We start from the raw sequence: 18955 nt of genomic DNA on the forward strand, positions 1-18955 counted from the left end.
TGTGTCAGAACGTGACACCTAATTCAAGGTTGTGTAGGAAAGTGATACCTGATCCAAATATGTGTCGAAACATGCTACCCGATCTTGTTATGTATCAGAACATGACACCTGGTCCAGTCAAACACAACATAATTCACAACAGAATGAATAGTCTCAACACCAACAAGTATCAAGAACAAGTTCATTGCACACCATTGACATTAAACGGTCATTTCATATGGTTAATTTCACCATTCCTTACTCATATACATATATGCATACAACGCGTAGCAGTTAACAAGAATATATAACACATACGGGAAAATAAAACCATCACTTACAATAAAACTAAGCCTTGGAAACTATAAACTGCCAGAGCTTTACCTTTCCAAAGCCTTTCATTTTGTTCATAGTCTAAAAATAGTTACACATATGCAAAGGATCAATAAAATGACCTAATTTATCTGAATTATGACTAAATTCCCAACTTTGGCCAAACTCATGATCCTAACACTTATCTAGGGATATTTTCCACTATTAAATTCAAGTCAAGAACCCTCTCCTAAGTTATCCCTCATGGATTCTAAGTACTAACAATCAAAATACAAGTTAGGGGAGCGATTAACTTACCTTTAGCATGAAATTTGGTGGAAAACTATAATAAATCACCCTCAGTGGCTTTTGGTCTCTTAAGAATGAAGTTGGATGATTAAAAATGGTTTTGAAACTTTTTCCGTATTAATTCCCATCTGTCCCTCTACAGCGCCACCATCCCACTACAATGGCCCCTCCCTGGTGGGATGCAAGGAGATAGAATGTCCTTAATTGAGTTCCAAGCTTCCCATTTTGCAACACACCCTCATCACATGATGTTCTAACATCTATACTTCACAGCAAGTTCAATTTCAGGAGTTTTACTCGCCCAAATATGATTTCTAAAGCTGTATAGGCTCCGTATCGTCTTGACTATCAACTCAAACAATCAAACTAACAATTTAATACCTCATCTGTTCTTGGATTACCCTGGACCTCACCTGACTCATATTTCGTCCTAGTCTGACCCATGCTCCAAATTTTCAAGTCACTATCCGAAAGTTTTCAGGCCCGATATACTTCCCCATGGGCTTATCCATAACGATGAAAAAATGTTGCTACATGTATATGTTTTCATCAAAAATTATTTATAATTTATTTATGAAAGCAAAAAAGTCCAAGAGGAGAGCATTCATCTTGTTCGTTTCATGTATACGAGTGTTTATGGTAGTTCTCTGTGGGACTGAGAATGTCACTGCCTCTTCCTTGTCTAGGCCAAAAGTGGTGAATTTTTGAGTTTTATTCACAGTAAATTCAGTGATCAAAAGTTCTGTTTTCTTTTTGAATGGATGATCCTTTTTCCCCATGTTTGATTAATAAAGGAATTATCAAATTAAATTGAACTAAAACCAATAACAACCAAAATGGAAAATATACATTATATTATATTTGATTTGATTTTAATAATTTAAAAGTCAATTAAATTGCTTAGGCATGAAAACATTCTTGGAAGGAAGAGCTTCCCCCATCCCCCTTCCCCCCTCCAAATGGGACCCTATGTGACACGTCCTAAATTAAAGAACTATAGAAAAGGTAATTTACTAAGCTAGTCTTTCATTATGCATCAATAGTCGGGCTCCAATGCGGATATCGAACACCGGGTGGAAAATAAAAAAATGTATTTTAACAAAGTAAAAATATACATTAATTTCAAAATTCTGAAGTTGCAAAGTAATGTTTCTCACTTAATTATGATTAATTAAAAATAGTAGAAACTACAAAAATTGAACCTCTAAGAGTGTGTTAGGTATGAAGAAAAGTGGTTTCCTAAAAAATATTTCTTAAAAAATAAGTAATTTTCTTATTTATTTTTAAGTATTTGTTAGTAAGAAGAAAAATATTGTCCCATGAGTATATAGATACTAATCTAGGTATGGTCCTAAACAGAAGGTAGGGTGCGCGTGTATGGGCCGGGAGCAAGGGTGGACGCATGTTGGGACCGTAGGTCAAGTCGCTGGGGGTCCGGGGCTTGTGGCTTCTAGGTGGATTAGGTAGGGGCGGCTGCAAGAGAAAGAAAGTCAACAAAAGTATAAAGCAAAAGAAAAAGTCAAAAAACAACTCTTTTTGCCTTTTTTTTAAAAGTCAAAAAAGGGGCACATCTGTGTTTGTTTGAAAAACAGCAAAAACGTATAAGGAAAATGTTGACAAAAATAACGCGTAAAAATTTTACACGTTTTCTTCTCCTATAAATAGAGGGCCTCTTGCCCTCATTTAGAATTATCCTAGAAAGATAGAGTAAGAATACAAATAGAGTTATACACCAATAAAAATATTGTAGTCTTGAGTAACCTCTTTAGTAGTTGTTCCTTTTACAAGAGAGAAGTGTTAATTGTTATTTTCTCCTTATATTTGAGAGTTGTGTACTTCATATTAAAATAGTGAGATCCTTCTACCCCGTGGTTTTTTCCTTCTATCAGTTAGAGGAGTTTCCACGTAAAATTCTCGTGTCCAATTTATTTTCTTACTAATTGTCATATCAAACTTTAGTTGTGGTGCTTCCTCCCCCAACAGTGGTATCAGAGCCCTCGATTATTCTGTATGTTTTATGCGAAGATACTATTTGTGAATAGTAAAATTCGGTGAATAGTACTATTCACGTGAACAGTAAATTTTGATGACGGTACAATTTGTCATGATTGTTCGCAAAAATATTTAGAAACAATCTAGAAGGGTGTGAAGCAAATAAAAATATCGAGTACAACTAAGTTTAACATTGAAAAGTTCAATGGGACTAATTTCTCATTGTGGAAAATGAAAATAAAAGCGATATTGAGAAAAGATAATTGCTTAGCTGCATTTGAAGGCAGGCCCACAGACTTTGTTGATGACAGCAAGTGGAACGACATAGACAGCAATGCAGTTGCCGATCTACACTTGGCACTAGCTGATTAAGTATTGTCTAGTGTGGCAAAAAAGCGGACGGTGAAGGAAATATGGGATACTCTTATAGGGTTGTATGAGGCCAAGTCTTTGCATAATATAATCTTCTTAAAAAGAAGATTGTATACTCTTCAAATGGCAGAGTCCATGTCAGTTACTGAACATATCAATACTTTGAATACTCTATTTTCGCAACTTACAACAATGGGTTGCAAAATAGAGTGGAGTGAACATACGGAGCTTCTACTTCAAAGTCTGTCTGACTCGTATGATCAACTCATCATTAACCTGAAGAACAATACAGATAGTCTAGTTTTCGATAAAATTGCAGCCGCTGTCTTGGAAGAAGAAAATTGGCTCAAAAATAAGGAAGACAGACAAGCAAGTTTGCAGCAAGCTGAAGCTTTGATGATGGTGAGAGGAAGACCAACGGAATGTGGCCCCAGTAGGAGTCACAATCATGGCAGATCTCAATCAAGAAGTAAGAAGAATATCAAGTGCTACAACTGTGGCAAGAAAGGGCACTTCAAAAAAGATTGCCGGTTCAAGAAGAAGAGTGAACACCCTGAGCCATCAAATGCTCAAGGAAATGTTGCATGTACCTCGGATGATGGCGATATTTTATGTAGTGATGCAATATCAAATAATGAAGGCAAAAAATATTCTTCTGATGTCTGGATCATGGACACAGGAGCAACATGGCATATGACTTTCCAGAGAGAATGGTTCCATTAATATAATCCTATCTCAGGAGGGTCTGTGTTCATGGGAAATGATCATGCTTTGGATGTTATTGGTATTGGGTCCATCAAAATAAAGATGTATGATGGCACGGTTCGAACCATCCAGGAGATACGACATGTAAAAGACTTGAAGAAGAATCTATTGTCTTTAGGACAACTAGATGATAATGGATGTTCATATAAAACTCATGGTGGATTCATGAGAATATCCAAAGGAGCGCTTGTAGTGATGAAAGCGGGAAAACTTACTGCAAACCTATATGTGCTTAAAGGTGAAACACACCAAGAAGGAGAAGCATCAACCGCGTCATCAAGTTCATTTAAAGAATCAATGATGATATGGCATCGTAAACTTGGTCATATGTCGGAATGAGGTTTGAAAATTCTTACTGAGCAAAAGCTTCTTTCGGGGCTTAAAAAGATTTCACTACCCTTTTGTGAACATTGTGTTACCAACAAGTAAAATAGACTGGAGTTTAGCAGTTCCTCTGCAAAAAGCAAAGAAATTTTAGATCTGGTCCACTCTTATGTTTGGCAAGCATTGGTGGAGTCCCTAGGAGGAGCAAAATATTTCGTGTCATTCATCGACAATTACTCCAGGAGAAGTTGGATGTATCCAATCAAGAGAAAGACAGATGTTTTTCCAGTTTTCAAAAAATTCAAAGCGCGGGTGGAACTTGAATCTAAGAAAAAGATCAAGTATTTGAGGACAGATAATGAAGGAGAATACACTGGTGATGAATTTAATAACTTCTCTAAACAAAAAGGTATTAAATGGTAGTTCACGGTGGCATATACTCTACAATAAAATAGAGTAGCAGAGCGGATGAACAGAACCTTGTTAGAACGGACAAGAGCTATGTTGGCAACTACAGGGTTGGAAAAACCATTCTGGGTAGAAGTAGTCAAAACCGTTTGTTATGTGATCAATCGGTCACCATCAACCGCAATTGATCTGAAAATGCCAATAGAGATGTGGACAGGAAAATCAGCTGATTATTCTCGCTTACATATATTCCGAAGTCCTGCTTATGTTATGTACAACACCCAAGAAAAATCGAAGTTGGATCCAAAGTTCATGGAAAGCATTTTCTTAGGATATGCTGATGGAGTCAAGGGGTATCGCTTGTGGGATCCCACAGTCCGCAAGGTGGTAATCAGTAGGGATGTTGTATTTATTGAAAACAAGATACAAGCAAAAGAAGGTAGTACTTCAAAATAAAAATTAGAGACTACTACAATTGAAGTTGAAGAAATAGAAGAAGTTCCAGTTTCTTCTGAAGCAGCACCAGAGTACGAAGAATAAGAGCAAGCTAAGATCGAAACTCCACAAGTTCGACGGTCAACTAGGGAGAGAAGAGAACCAGCTTGGCAACTACAGGGTTGGAAAAACCATTCTAGGTAGAAGCAGTCAAAACCGCTTGTTATGTGATCAATCAGTCACCATCAACCACAATTGATCTGAAAATGCCAATGGAGATGTGGATAAGGGGTATCGCTTGTGGGATCCCACAGCCCGCAAGGTGATAATCAGCAAGGATGTTGTATTTGTTGAAAACAAGATACAAGCAAAAGAAGGTAGCACTTCAAAATAAAAATCAGAGACTACTACAGTTGAAGTTGAAGAAATAGAAGAAGTTCCAGTTTCTTTTGAAGCCGCACCAGAGTATGAAGAACAAGAGCAAGCTGAGATTGAAACTCCACAAGTTCGACAGTCAACTAGGGAGAGAAGAGAACCAGCTTGGCAACTACAGGGTTGGAAAAACCATTCTGGGTAGAAGTAGTCAAAACCGCTTGTTATGTGATCAATCAGTCACCATCAACCGCAATTGATCTGAAAATACCAATGGAGATGTGGTCAAGGGGTATCGCTTGTGGGATCCCACAGCCTGCAAGGTGGTAATCAGCAGGGATGTTGTATTTGTTGAAAATAAGATACAAGCAAAAGAAGGTAGCACTTCAAAATAAAAATCAGAGACTACTACAGTTGAAGTTGAAGAAATAGAAGAAGTTTTAGTTTCTTCTGAAGCAGCACCAGAGTACGAAGAACAAGAGCAAGCTGAGATCGAAACTCCACAAGTTCGATGGTCAACTAGGGAGAGAAGAGAACCAGCTTGGCACTCAGATTATTCTATAGAGAGTAATATTGCATACTTTTTACTAACAGAAGATGGAGAGCCTTCAACTTTTCATGAGGCTATGAAAGGCCAAGAATCATCTCTGTGGGTGGCAGCAATGCAAGAAGAAATTGAAGCTCTTCATAAAAATAAAACATGGAATCTTATTCAATTACCACAAGGAAGGAAGGCCATTGAAAATAAATGGGTCTACAAGATCAAACGCAATGACAATGATCAAGTGGAGAAGTATCGTGCAAGATTGGTGGTGAAAGGATTCGCTCAGAAAGAAGGTATAGACTTCAATGAGATATTTTCTTCGGTGGTTCGACTCACAACAATTCGAGTGGTTCTGGCGATGTGTGCTATATTTGACTTGTATTTGGAGCAGTTAGATATCAAAACTGCATTTCTTCATGGAAAGCTTGAAGAAGAAATTTATATGCTCCAACCAGAAGGTTTTGAAGAACAGGAAAAAGAGAACTTGGTTTGCAGGTTGAACAAATCTCTATATGGTCTCAAACAGGCGCTGAGATGTTGGTATAAGAGATTTGATTCCTTCATTATAAGTCTTGGATACAATAGACACAGTTCAGATCCTTGTGTTTATTACAAGAGATTTGGTGATGGAGATTTTGTTATTTTGCTGTTGTATGTTGATGACATGTTGGTAGCAGGCCCCAACAAAAATCGTCTCACAAATTTAAAGGTACAGTTGGCTAGGGAGTTTGAAATGAAGGACTTGGGACCAACAAACAAGATTCTAGGGATGCAAATTCACCGAGACAAAAATAATAGGAAGATTTGGCTTTCTCAAAAGAACTACTTGAAAAAAATCTTGAGACGCTTCAAGATGCAAGACTGTAAGTCAATTTCTACCCCACTTCCTATTAATTTCAAGTTATCCTCAAGTATGAGTCCTAGCAATGAAGCAGAGAGGATGGAGATGTCTTGAGTTCCGTATACATCAGCAGTGAGAAGTTTAATGTTCGCCATGGTATGTACAAGACCTGACATTGCATAAGCAGTAGAAGTGGTTAGTCGATATATGGCTAATCCTGGTAGAAAGCATTGGAATACTATTAAGAGGATCTTGAGATACATCAAGGGTACCTAAGATGTTGCAATGTGTTATGGAGGATCAGACTTTAATGTTAAAGGTTATGTTGATTCAGATTATGCAGGTGATCTTGATAAGAGTAAGTCCACCACAGGTTATGTGTTTACTCTTGCTGGAGGAGCTGTAAGCTGGGTTTTAAAACTGCAATCTATCGTGGCTACATCTACGACGGAAGCAGAATATGTAGCAGCTACACAAGCTAGCAAAGAGGCAATATGGATGCAGATGTTACTGGAGAAGCTCAAGCATAAACAAGAGAAGGTCGCTCAATTTTGTGACAGTCAGAGCGCTTTGCATCTTGCAAAGAATCCAGCATTTCATTCAAGGACAAAGCACATACGAGTTCAGTATCACTTTATTCGTGAGAAGGTGGAAGAAGGCAGTGTGAATATTCAGAAAATTCATACTAATGACAACCTTGCAGATATGTTTACAAAGCCGATCAACAGTAACAAGTTCATATGGTGTCGATCTTCTATTGGCCTAGCAAAAATGTAACATTGCAGCAATTGGGTAGAAAGGATGGTGTAAAGACTTAATTAATTCTCAATTAAATCTTCAAGTGGGAGAATGCAAGAGAAAGAAAGTCAACATAAGTATAAAGCAAAAGGAAAAGTCAAAAAACAGCTGCTTTTGCCTTTTTTTAAAAGTCAAAAAAGGGGCACAACTGTGTTTGTTTGAAAAACAGCAAAAACGTGTAAGGAAAATGTTGACAAAAATAACGCGTAAAATTTTTATGCGTTTTCTTCTCCTATAAATAGAGGGCCTCTTGCCCTCATTTAGAATCATCCCAGAAAGAGAGAGTAAGAATACAAAGAGAGTTATACACCAATAAAAATATTGTAGTCTTGAGTGACCTCTTTAGTTGTTGTTCCTTTTACAAGAGAGAAGTGTTAATTGTTGTTTTCTCCTTGTATTTGAGAGTTGTGTACTCCATATTAAAATAGTGAGATCCTTCTACCCCGTGATTTTTCCTTTCTATCAGTTAGAGGGGTTTCTACGTAAAATTCTCGTGTCCAATTTATTTTTATTATTTTCATCATATCAAACTTTAGTTGTGGTGATTCCTCCCCCCAACAGCGGCGACAAGATGATGAGGTTGACAGAGAGTTTGGAGAAATATTTTTTCAAATTTTTGATAGAAAAATCATTTTTCTTAAATTGAAGGAAAATAAGTTCAGTGAAAAAATATTTTTCAAAATATATAAATCAATCAAACATAAAAAGATAAAAAAAATATTTTCCTTCATACTAGACACACCCTAAATGTGTGTTCCCACTATTTATTTAATAATGGTTCCGTCAAATCTAACAGAGAGAGTTTGGTAGAAATTTGTGAAAACTAAATACCAGAATTCCTCTATGATTAAATCCAGTATTCCAAATTTGCAAAGCAATCTATGATTAATTGCTATATATAACTTTATCACTTCATGAGTAACACCATGCACAAGATTTAATAAGAATACATAAGTCTCCAAAATATAGGCCAGGAGCTAGTTAGTGTCAATTGTACTATTGTGATTTGATACTCACCTTGTAACTGTTCATGCCTATAAGTGGTCGTTTAGTAGAGTGATAATAGTATGTCGTTTTGTCACAATAGTATATTTGAGTATCATTTCCCTTTTCCTCTTTAGCTCTTGTTTGTGTAATTCTTGAAGTTAATACTTATTTATTCATTATTTTCCTTGTGGCTGTGTATTTTACTTTTAGCATCTTTGTGTAATTCTATGAAGTAAATTCAGTTTGATTGTATTGTAATCAACCTGAATTAATTTAAACACTAAACAGTTCTTTGAAATACAAGAAAAGAACTTGCGTTAACTCTCTTCGTCCTTTTTTTATTTGTTCACAATATTAAAAATGGGTATCCATTTTTATTTGTTCAATTTTAAAAAATTAAGAGATAATTTATCACTTCGCTGTAGTTATTTCTCAATACATTAATTTATTGTATTTAAAGGATTATATAGTATTATCATTCTTATTGCACATTTAGGGTGTACCAAGTCAATAATAGATAAGAAAAAACAAATGTCAAGCCAATAAGGAACAAGTTAAAATAGACGAAGAGAATATTATATAGATCATAATACAAAGACTTGTTAGGATCAAAATAACAAGATGCCATCCAAAAACTAATAAAGTAAAATTTGAACAAGAAAAAATTAAAACCAAAAGAAATATATATATATATATATGATTTATTCAATTGATTTATATATGAAAAAATTAACATAAAAAATCTAAAAAATTATCAGGGAATAATCTCTCTCTAAATCTTTTCTTTAGAGAAAGAAAAATAATATTTCTTTGTTAAATAAAATATATAAGTAATTATGTCAAAAAAAAATCAAAACAAACTCGAATAAAAGAGTAATTAAGATCATCTCCGATCCACACAAAATTTTACATCAAATGTTATATTTGGTGTAAAACTACTTCAATCCACACCAAAATTTACACCAAATTTGGTGTGTGAATAGTGTTACACCAAATTTGGTGTAACACAATTCATCACACCAATTGTACTTTTTGAATATTTTATTATTATTTCATTCTATAATATTTTTAACTAAACATTATATAAATTATATGTTTTAATTAAATATTTTATTATTTTTATGTAATATTTTCATAATATTAAGTTTAGATTAAAATTTAATTTTTTTATAAATTATTTTTCTATACTTGAATTTTTTAAAATTAATTTTTTTAATTCTACTATAAATTTTAATTGGATATAAGTATGATTAATCTTCACAAAAATTAAATATCCAAAAATATAAATTGGTGAACAATAATACAATGTACTTTATGTATAATATGTAATATTTGCTAGCAATTTATATTATTTAAAAAATTATGATATAAAATAATATTATATTAAACGACTATAATTTAAAACAATATGAAAATTATATATAATTAATATTTTAGAAAGAATTTTGTTTGATGAAATAAGTAAAAATATAAATGAAATAAGAAATAATAATATAATAATGAAGAAAAAATCTTTAAAAACAAAATTTATTTTTGGTATAAAATTTAATGCAGTGAGTTGGAGTTGATTTACACCAAATTTGATGCTATGTAAAATTAGGTGTTTGGATCGGAAATGCCTAAAAAAGATTAAGGGGCCATAATGATTACATTAAATTGAGGGGAACAAGGGCACGTGTCCTGGTCTAATAGAAGAATCAGGCGTGATTAACACAAAGAGGTAATTAAGACAGGTAAAGTACGAAAAGGTACTGACTTATCGATGACTAAACACAGCACGTGTCACGCATTTCGTGGCTGCGATTTTTGTCTCCGTCTTGCCCATTCTCCTTTTTTGTTTTCATATGGAAATAACAAAAAATATGGTCCCTATCTTGGGATATGTAATATGTTAAAGTAATCTATTATTTTCTCTACTCCTTTTTATTTATCAAATTTTAACTTGACATATCTATTAATAAAATAATAATTGGTATAATAAGTTTACCATTTTACTCTTATTAATTAATAGAGTTTTAAAAATATTTACTCACTATATTTTTTAAAGACATTAATTCAATGTTAATTAATTGAGGGTATAATAGGAAAAAAAATATTCTTTCTTGATTTGTCAAAATTGACAACTAAAAAGAGACTTGAAGTCCCTCCCACGCATCCGTTATGGTCGCAGGTTTCATTACTTTTCTTCCATTTTGCTGCAGAAGAAAAAAAATATCGAATGATCGATTCACCATTGAGAACATTAACCCCCAAAAGAGAAAATGTTGTGTTGTTCTAACAGCGACATTCTCCCTTCTATCTATCAACAATTTCATTATGGAACTTTCTCCCCCCCCCCCATCACTCGAAATCTCATTAATAGGTGAATCCTTAAGAGAATTCTTAGGGCTTTCGGTGCTCTGATTGTTCCTTCCTGTGGATGTTTTCTAGCATCAGATAGAAGCACATCCCCTGAATTGATCCTTATTTTTGTTTTTTCTTTACTCTTTCTCATTATCACAGTAGTTTTGATAAGAAGAAAAAGTCTGATTCTATTTTTCATTTTTTGTTTCCTCCTTTCTCTTTTTAGTTGTCTTTTGAGATTCTTCATTATTGACTTTTTTTTCACTTTTCTCAAATCAAAAATATTTGACAAGTAAATAGGAACGGAGGGAGTAAATATTTTCTTTTTAGTTTAGTTGTAGTTACTTTAGTTAGTCCTTTTACACTCCTGTGCATTATAATTCATTCTTTTCTTTATACTTACATTGTTGAACTCTGTTCTGTCTATTCCCTATTTTCATATTGCCTTTACTTTTCAAGCTTAGTCAACCTATAATGCCTACTGGGTACCTATTATTTTGGTACTTATACTACACTTTGCATCTATTTTCATGATGCAGTTCCGAGCACGAGTGGCCAGCGTTGATTTGAGCCTGCTGCAGTCTGATCCAGAGACAGGGGGTGAGCACTTGACGTTTTATATTAATCCAGTCTCCCTCTGTATATATATAGACTAGTCTTTTTCTTTTGAGACAGTCTTGTTTCAATGGTCCACTTTTGGGACTTATACTCTTTTGGTTAGACAGCTCTGTACTTGTGACTTCCATATTTTGGGAGGATCTTTTGTGTTTATATTTATTTTGGTTTTGTCTTCTGCTGAATTATCCTTTTTATATTAGAATTGGATATCCCTATTCAGTTTCTACGCTTAGACCTATTACTAACTATCTGGGTCATGGGTTGGCATACCTATTGAGAGGGTTATCGTAGGTGCCCATTTTAGTCCCAATTATCCCACTACAATGGTACCATCTAACTCTGGCGGCTTTGCCTTGGCGAGAATAATCCCACTCTGGTGGGATATGCAGAGAAAAAGAGCTTGTAAGGAGTCTCAAGGTCTCCTATTTCGCAACACACCCTCATCCCATGAAGTATTAATATCTACCCTTCACACCAAGTTCAATTTTGGGGGTTTTACTAACCCGAATATGATTTTGTAAAATCTTTACATGCTCTATATCATCTTGGCTATAACCTCAATCAATAAAATTGTAAATTCAATCTCCTTTCTATTTTTGGATCTCCCTAGACCTCACCTAACTCTCATTTCGTCTAAATCTGACCTAGGCTCAAAATTTTTCCAACTAACTATCCGAAGTTTTTTGGATCAGATTCCTTCCCCAATGGCTTGCCCATAATGATAGGAATAGGTCATTATAATAGATACTAATTTATCCATCACTCATCTCAGGGTGACCAATTAGGAAAAATGGGGCTAACATAGAGATAGAGTAGTACCTGATTCGACTAATAGCTGGGCATACTTTTCTCGTATGTCCTTCTTAGTTTGTCAAGTAGCTTCCTCCACTGAATGATACTTCCACTTAAATTTCACTGATTTAATTTCCTTGGTCCCAATTTTCAATCATCATGATTTGGGATTACCACTGCTCTTCCTCGTACTGAAGATCCTTATCTAACAAAACTGAGTCCCACTTAATGATGTAATCCCCGTCTCCATGATATTTTTTTAGCATAGACACATAGATCCTTGGATGTACCCTATACAAACTAGGTAGTAAGGCTAACCTGTACGCCATTGGCCCTACACAGTCAAGAATCTCAAAGGGTCTGATATATCGAGGACTGAGCTTGCTCTTCTTACCAAATCTCATTACCCTCTTAATGGGTGACACCATTAGAAGCACTTTCTCACTAGCCTGGAATGTCATGTCCCTTGCCTTATAGTCGGCATACTCTTTTTGAAGACTCTGAGCTGCTAGAAGCTTAGCTTTGATGCTTTTTACCTTATCATAAGTATCCCTTACTAATTCAACCCCCAAGGGCTCCACGTCTCTAGCCTCAAACCATACTATCGAAGAACTACATCCCCTCCCATAAAGGGATTCTAATGGTGCTATCTCAATACTAGAGTGGTAGCTATTAGTATAGGAGAATTCATACAAGGGAAAGAACTTATCCCAATATCCCCAAATTCGATCACACAAGCTCTCAATATATCTTCCAGCACTTAGATGGTCCTCTCTGACTGTCCATGTATCTGTGGATGAAAGTCTCTATTGAAAGTGAGTTGAGTTCCCAACTCCTCATACAACTTTCCTTAAAATTAAGAGGTGAAATGCGTACCACGGTCTGTAATGATAGAAAAGGACACCCTATGCAGCTGTACTATCTCCTTCACATAATTTTTTGTTAATTGTTGTGCATTGTATTCCACTCTAATCGGGATGAAGTGAGCTGACTTCGTCAATCTGTTAACCACCACCCAAATAGAATCATACTTCTCCAAGGTCTTGGAAAGTCCTACCACAAAGTCCATGGCTATCCTTTCCTATTTTCATTCAGGAATGGGCATCCTTTGAAGCAAACATGCAGGTTTTTGGTGCTCATACTTCACAAGATAACAATTTTGGCACTTAGCTACATATTCGGCTATGTCTTTCTTTATGCCCGACCACCAATTTAGACGCTTTATGTCTTGATACATGCTGGTCACTCCAAGACAAATAGATTACCGCAAACCATGAGATTCAGACAACATTTTTTGAATTATACCATCAACCCTGGGAACACAAATCCTTCCCCTAAAGTTGAGCACATCACCTGCATCAAGGACTGCATCTTGGGCCTTACCCATCAAAACCTTTTGTTTGATCTCATTCAAGCTCGCATCCTCAAACTATTTAGCTTTAATCTCGTCAATAAAGGTGGGCCTCAGATCAACACTAGACATCACCATACCCTTTTCTGAGATGCCTAGTCTCATGAATTTGGCCTCAAAGGCCTAAATCTCTCTAGATAAGAGCCACTTGCAGGCTCCCAAACAGGATAGACTGCCCATGGTAACCGATTTCTTGCTTAATACGTCTTCTACCATATTAGCCTTACATAGATGATACTGGATGGTGACATCATAATCCTTGAGCAAATATATCCTTCTTCGTTGCCTCAGGTTCAAATCATTTTGAGTGAATACATATTACAGACTGCGGTGATCGGTAAACACTTCACACTTGATACCATAAAAGTAATGCCTCTAGATTTTCAGATCAAACACTACCACTGTCAACTCCAAGTCATGAGTCGGGTAGTTTCTTTCATGAAACTTCAACTGTTGCAAGGCATATGCTATAACATTCTTATCTTGCATCTACATAGCTCACAAACTTGAATGTGAAGCATCACATAAATAAAGAAATCTTTACCTTCAATCGGTAGGGTCAAGATAAGTGTCGTAGTTAGAAGAGTCTTGAGTTTTCAGAATCTCTCTTCATATTTATTGGTCCACTCGAATGGTACTTCCTTCTGGTCAGCCTTGTTAAATGGGTAGTGATAGAATCAAAGTTCCTCATGAACCGGCGACAATAACTAGAAAGTCCCACAAAACTCCTAACGTCAATCACAGATCTAGGCCAACCCTAGATCCTAACCTCTTTAATCTTTGTAGATCTACTATTACCCTTTCTTTCTTAATAACATGCCCCAAAAAGGCAACCAAAGATAATAAAAATTCACACTTAGAGAATTTCGGATACAGTTTCTACTTTCCTAAGACACCTAGAATAATGCAAAGATGGTCTACATGTTCTTTCTCACTCTTCGAATATACCAGAATATCATTTATGAACACGATCACAAATGAATCTAGGAATGGCTTGAATAGCTCATTCATCAAACTCATGAAAGTTGTAGGTGCATTGGTCAGCCCAAAGGACATCACCAAGAACTCATAATGCCCATATCGGGTTCTAAAAGCTGTCTTGGGCACATTCTCGGGCCTAATTTTCAATTGATAGTACCCAGACCTGAGATCAACTTTTGAAAAGACTGATGCACCTTACAACTGATCAAAAAAGTCATCAATGTATGGCAATGGGTACTTATTTCAAATGGTAACCCTGTTCAATTGCCGATAATCTATGCACATTCTCATACAACCATTCTTTATCTTAACAAACAAGACTGGAGCACCCCACGGAAAAGCACTGAGACAGATAAATCTCTTATTAAGAAGTTCTTGGATTTGAGTCTTAAGCTTTATAACCTCTGCTGGAGCCCTGCGTAAGGAGGAATAGATATTGGGCGAGTGCTCGACTCCAAGTCAATACAAAATCTATGTCTCTATCAGGAGGCATATCAGGCAAGTTTGCAGGAAATACTTCTAGAAATTCACATACTACCAGAATAGACTCAATTGTGGGATATTTCACATCAACATTCTGAATATGGGCCAAATGATCCAAACAACTCTGCCCCGCTATTTTTCTAGCCTGGAGAAAGGATATGACCTTAGTTGGTTTAGGCTTGTACACCCCTTCCCACTCTAACCTTTCCTTCTCCAGGATCTCTAGAGTCATAGTCTTATCATTACAATTAAGAGCAACATAATAGGGGGACAACCAAGTCATGCCTAAGATCACATCAAAATTAATCATGTCTAAAATCAATAAGTCAGCCCAAGTCTGGAAACCCATAAACATAAAAGGACAAGCACGATAAACATGGGTGACTATAACAGACTCTCTAACAGGGGTAGAAACATGGATAGAGGCATCAAGTACATCAAATATTGCATCAAAACCCAATGAATACCTCATTGACATAAATGAATAAGTAGAACCGTATCAAATAAAACAGTAGTCATTCGATCACAGACAAGAATAGTACTTGTGATCATTGCATCAAATGCCTTAGCCTCAGTCTTGCCTGGAAAAGCATAAAACTTAGCCTTATCATCCTGAGGGGCCATCTCTTTACCTGGTTGCATTGCTCCTCAACCTGTACTACCATTACCTCGGACTCCATGGCCTATCAAAATTTCTCCTTGCCCACCTTATAGATGTCCTCTAGCATTTCCACCCCCTTCAGTGGGTACCACTGCCCTAGACTGCTAGGGTATTGAATCTATTCTGCGAGAGTGGGGATACTTCCTTCTTATTTGCTTTGGCTCTCCATAGTTGAAATAATTACATTAAAAGAAGGGCCTACTACATGGTATAAAAGAAGCTCCTTGGCCTTTTTAGGCTGGATGTTGTTGTGGAGTACTTGAAAAACTACCCGTAGAGGTGGGCAATGCTGACTGAATTGGCTGGGCTGCAATCTCCGGCCTGTCTAACCCTCTTGAATAGGATCCCTGAAAGTTACCTATATTTTTGGGCTTCTTATCCAAAGACTTGGCCTGCCCGTCCCATTGCACTTCCTCTATTTTCTTTACGAAATCTATAACCTCATTGAAATTCTTGCCTGATGAAGTCATATGAACAGACAAAAACTGCAACTTGGGGTTCAACCCCTTCACAAACAATCGAACTTTCTCTTTCTCTGTGGTTTCCAGTTCAGTATCATACCTGGACAATGCATGAAATTTGGCCTCATAAGCGGCCACTAACATACTATCCTGCTCTAATACCATGAATATTTCCTTCTTGCGATCCCTTAAGGTATGTGACACATATTTCTCTAGAAATAAAGCATGAAACTGGATCCAAGTAAGTGGGGGGAAAATATTGGCGAGCTTCACTCTACATAATCCCTCCACCACTGCTTGGCCTCACCCTATAGCTGGAAGGTCACAAACTCCACTCCGTGCTATGTACTATCCCAATTTGTGCAACCTCTTATAAAAATAAGGGATGAACTCATAAGCATCGGCATTCTCAGAACTATGGAAGACTGAAGGCTTAAGCTTCAAAAACTTTATGAGCATGTCATGTTTAGTACCGTTCATCACTAGGCCTATGAGTAATCTGAAGAAGGCATAACTACCTACCACCTTATCTACTAGAGGAGTTGCAACAGTAAATAGGCAAGCAAGTGGAGCTGGTGTTGCGGGTATGGTAGGAATGGCTCCAATACCATCCAACCCACTCAATAAAGCCTTGATCTGCTGTCCTAGTATGGGGTCTAGAGGGGAAAAAATGATAGCCCCAACTTGGTGTCCTCCACTTATTCAACAACCTAATCTTCCTCAACCTCTACATTTTCATCTACCTCATCCTAGGGTATGATAGGGGCCTCCTCTCTTGCTATCTCTTCAACTAGAGCCTCATCCCTAGCGGGTACTGCTCTTTCCCAAGCTCTACTATATTTCATTCTCATTCTCCTTCCCCTTCCCTGGCCACATCCTATCGTAACTAGCTCCTCTTCTGGTTCAATAGGAGACACAGGTCGGACACCATTGAAGCATGTGTTTACCATATGCATACAAAAGAGTAAAAGAGGTTAGATACCAATTTGGATAACCAAATACCAATTAGAATCAAGTTGTAGCATGAGGTAAAAGAAGATAGAGAAACTTTTTCTAAAGTCCTGTAGCCTCTCGAAGAAAAGTACAGACGTCTCTGTACCGCTCTGCACTACTCTGCTAGACTCATTTGGTATAACGAGATCAATAAACCTAGGGCTCTGATACTAACTTTGTCATGAACTTGACCCACCGTGACTAACACCAACACTAATCCTTTAGTGGGAGAACCATTATTTCAGCCCAAACTAACAATACTCATAAGAGAGAGACAATTTTAAAGATGCGGAAGCATGTTTAAATAAGAAATAAGACTGATTTTCCATAAACTCAGAATAATCTAGTCAATAACCCTAAACATGCAGAAATTAATACCTAGGAATTGAAAGTCGAAGTACCAAAACTCTAACGACAACAAGTATAAGAATGGGGATGCAACCCCAATATCAAAATATAAGGGAATAAGAGTCTAAGGGTCTGAGTCCTAAAGGAAGGACCAAGACATAAGAGAATTCACGATAGCCCGAAAGTGCTGGCTTACCCTTGAATTCAGCACTCATTGATCATCTACTCAAGATATCTCAACGACCAATTGAAAATGCCCGGTATTCAACAAAGATAGAGAAGATGTAGTATCAGTAGACAAAAACAATAGTGTACTAGTAGGATCACAAGGCTTGCCAATAAGAGAGACACGAACAAGTAATTACAGCACAGTAAACACACACATATATATAGAATAGACTTATCCACTAAAATCTCATAACTAATACTCAACATGATCACATTCAACAATCTCAATTATCATGCAATTTCACATAGTTGTCCTCTCATAGGACCTACAAATGCCTATTTATATATTGAAACGTGACATCTAGTCCAAGGTTTGTGTCAAAATGTGACACCGATCTAAATATGTGTCGGAATATGACACTCGGTCCAATGATGTGTTGGAATGTGATACTTGATCAAGACATACAAAATCAATCACAATCATATGAATCGTCCAATTATCATATCTACTAAAATAGGTTCATTGCAAGTCATGATCAGTAAATAGTCATTTCACATAGTTCATTTCATTTTTCCCTATTCATATATACATATGCATACAACGAAGTAATTTAGCAAGTACATGTATCACATACAGAAAGCCAAAGCATCACCTACCTCAAAATCAAGCTTTGACAACTTTAAAGTGCAAGAGATTTCCCTTTTCGAGTTCGTTTAGCTTGTTCTTGGTCTAAAAACAGTAACATACATATAAAGGATCAATAAAACGACCTAATTCACATCAATTATAACATAATTCTCATATTAGGCCAAACCCATGATCCTAACCCCCATCTAGGGCTATTTCCCACAATTAGTTTCAGCCCAAAATCCCCCCCCCCAATGATCACCAACCATAATTCTAGGTTCTATAAATCGAAATACGAAGTAGGGGACTAATAATCTTATCTTTGGCGAGAGAAATCATGAAAAAATGATCAAAAGTGCCCTATATCGCCTCCTAATCTCTTAAGAACGGTTTTTATGCAGATACCATTTCTGAGATTTTTACCCCATTTTAATCTGCGACTATCCCGCCAAAGCAGGACCATCCCGCTCTGGCGGGATATGCGGAGATAGAGAGCTCGTAAAGAGTTCCCAAGTCTTCCATATCACAACATACCCTCATTCCAAGACGTCTTAACATAGACCCTTCACGCCAAGTTCACTTTTGGGAGTTTTACTCGCCCAAATACGATTTTATAAAGTCGTAAAGGCT

The sequence above is a fragment of the Solanum dulcamara genome, chromosome 5 (assembly GCF_947179165.1).
Source record: "Solanum dulcamara chromosome 5, daSolDulc1.2, whole genome shotgun sequence".
Classification (NCBI taxonomy): Eukaryota; Viridiplantae; Streptophyta; class Magnoliopsida; order Solanales; family Solanaceae; genus Solanum; species Solanum dulcamara.